This window comes from Lutra lutra, chromosome 2 (assembly GCF_902655055.1).
Source record: "Lutra lutra chromosome 2, mLutLut1.2, whole genome shotgun sequence".
NCBI lineage: Eukaryota > Metazoa > Chordata > Mammalia > Carnivora > Mustelidae > Lutra > Lutra lutra.
The window spans coordinates 29,954,102-29,957,333 of record NC_062279.1 but is presented as its reverse complement, the minus strand read 5'-3'; the positions used below and the strand labels follow the sequence as shown (position 1 = coordinate 29,957,333).

The 3,232-nt window shown below is 43.7% G+C and overlaps 1 pseudogene; it reads right to left on the bottom strand.

Annotated features, from left to right (window-relative positions):
* Window positions 1-368: 368 nt before the first annotated feature.
* On the bottom strand, window positions 369-2,182 carry LOC125094023 (RNA-binding protein EWS-like; annotated as a pseudogene).
* Window positions 2,183-3,232: the final 1,050 nt, after the last annotated feature.

The window sequence follows — 3,232 nt, the reverse complement described above, 5'->3', positions numbered from 1 at the left end:
GAAATCCACTGGTTAGTCATCTTCTGTGTTGATGAATTCAACATTCTGGCCGCTATTGAGAAGGGCACGGCCTCAACCTAATTAGTTCCTGATAGGGCACTGGGTGTCTACAGTGAAAAGTCTCCATAGTTTCTGAATCCTCACATTTCTGAATGCTGCTCTTCACAAGGACTTTTTTTTTTTTTTTTTAAATACTGTTTAACTTGTTTTAAGCTTTCATCACAAATGGTGAAGAATACTAAAGTACAGACAAGGGATAATCATAATGTGGTCAACATTATAAATATGTTATTATAAATTGAAAACATTTCTGGCTTAAAAAATAAATCTAGTAGTCAAAGCAGCTCCACGGGCTGTGTCTGGTAGGGTCAGTCTCTGTGTCCCTGACAGGGCTTGTCTTCACCCATTTTTCCAGGTCCTCCACACCTGCCTCTTCTTTGTCCCATCTGTTCATCGAAGGTTCAGGGGGCTCATCAGGGCCACCTTGTCTTCCTCCACCAAAGCCACCTGGGTCCTTGCCCCAGCCACCATGGAAGCCACCTTGGAACACTCCATGGGGACATAGTGGTCCACGAGGCTGCCTCTTCTTCCCCACAAGCCATCAGGGCTCACTCTGCCAAGATCACTGCCCAAGGGTAGAAAGGGTGGTGGAAGGAAGCCTTCAGGCTTTAGAGCCTTACACTGGTTTCCACACCCTGGATTGGGGCACTCTAATCTCCAGCCTGGTGCTGGTTATATCTTTCTCCAGATGGATTCCCTCAGGAACCCTGGGGCTCTCTTGAGATGAAGCCATCTCTGTCACATCCACAGCCTCCCATGTGACCTTCTGGGTTCCCCGGACCTCCATGAAGTAGTAGTGACATCCTATTATCCTCACAGGGAGTTATACCAGCCCACATACTCTGTATCAGAGGCTTCTTCCAAGCAAGAGAAACCTGAAGTTTGCTTTCTTAAGGATCATTCCCATCCAACCAGTCCAAGATAGACTTGGCAGTTGGTGGGTCTTTGTAGAATGCTGTAGCATAGCCTCTGGGCTTTCCTGTTTCCTTGTTCAAGTAGCTATGGATCATGGGCTGTCCAAGTCTCTTGTTCACCTTAACAACTCCATACCATTTAAAGCCAGATCATCTAGAGTCCCACTTCCATTTAACCCTTGTACATAAATTTTATCAGTGTCAGAGTCTTTATCTGGATCTACAGATGGGTCTAGATCAAGATCCAGTCCTTCATCCATGAGGCCATCAGACCTATTGAAGCCATCTCACTCTCCAGCACTGATTCCACATCCCCTTCCCACCCAGCTCTGCTCATGCCTCCACAGTCAACAACCCCCTTCCCCTGCCTCAGTTGTCAGGGCCACTCATGCTCTAGTTATCTTCTGATCCAGAAAATCCTCCAGGCTCCTGCCCATAAACACTCATGCTACTGGGGTGCTCCTATCAGAATGAACTCTGCTGTCTGTAGCCACTGCTCTGGAAGATCCAGTTCGCCAGGGATGGGTGATTAGCAGCTGCCCACTGCTGCTTTGTAGACCATAGCTAGTCTGCTATAGCCACTCACCAGCCCATGGGTGTTCTGCTGAGAGTAACTGTTCTGATCATAACTAGTCAGCTGTGTAGAGGAATAGCTAGTAGGAGGATGCGATGGTGGTGCCATGACTGGCTGCACAGGGTAGCTCCCCGGTACCTGGGGATAACTGTAGGTACTCTGCCCATATCCTAGGCTGGGCTAGTTGTAAGCCTCTAGTTAGACTGAGATTGACTCGTCTCAGCAGGTTTGTTACCATCCTGTGGTGGTGTAGGTGTAGTAGCTGCCAGCTGCTGTCCGTAGGTAGGGTATGCGTTGTATAGGAGGCCTGGGTGGTAGGGAGCACAGCAGTGGTGGTATCTTAAGCATGAGTGTCATACACCTGGATAGGCTGACTATATGCCTGGAGGGTAGTTGGACTAGTATAACCAGTAGGAGGTTGTCTGTAAGAAGTTGTACAGGTGGTCTGCCCGTAGATCACAGTGGTCTGAGCCTGGGGATAGCTGACATCAGTGGACTGTCCATAGGTTCTATAACTTTTCTGCCCACATGCCTGGGGGGTCTGTGCATATCCTGGAGTGGGCTGGATGGAGGAAGCACTATAGCTCTGCTCGGCTGCAGCTTGGCTATAGGGTCTGGAATCCGTGGGTACCATTTTCTCTCCTTCCCTTTCATTCCCACAATGACTTTTAAGTTAGGTCTTTCTGATTTGGTAGAAATAAAGAATAAATGAAGAAATAGACTCTATATGGAATCTACCATCCAAACTCTGTGAGATCTGGTTATCTATATCCTCATGTAAAAATTCTCTCTTCCTCTCCTGATATAATTTTTTCATCATTATCATTGCTATCATTATTATAATGAACTAATTATTCCTAATTGCTACTACTACTTTTATTTACTATTATTTTTAAAATTATGACAATATTTTAAAATTTCAACCTATAATTCGTTTGTCTGTACCCCGGGTACCTATTAAATGGTTTGCAGATGCCAAAGAAAGAGGAACTTTGATGCATAGGATGGATTGGAGGAAGAAAAATGGTAGGCGGGGAGACGAAAAAGAAGTCCAGTGGATTAGTAGCGGTCTGAGATGGTGACACTAGAAACGAAGCTAAAAAGATAGTTGCAAAACATACTAGAAAGACAGAGTTTCTTGATGTTTTGACAGAATAAATAACATGAGAGGAGTCTTTAAGGAAGAGGAGTCATTAAGAAAGACTTTGAAGTTCCAAGATGGGGAGGGAATAGTTATATCAACAAAAACAAGAGAGTAAGCAGGAGACGCTGGTTTATCCTAGAAATTGAAGATTTCGGTATAAACATATTGCATTTGAAGTTAACATACTAATGGCCAAGTAAAGAAGAATATTTTGAATACAGTTAAAGTACCACTTGTACACAGATACTTCTAAAATGTTAGAGGATTGCTGGTTTCTGAATGACGGTAAGCCAATTACATTCATCATTTGCCTAACAAATTGACTTCATAAACAGACAAAGATAAGTAACAGCTCACACTCTGAATTAGCATAGTCAGGATTAATATAAACTCTGTATGGGAATAATTATTACTACTAAATACTGTAGCATAAAGACGCAAACGTTTAGTCTTCATAAATAATGATATTTGTCCCTATTTTGAATTGCCAAGAGACATAAATCTTTAGAGTTTTCAGGATTTCATTTGTAGGTTTCACTG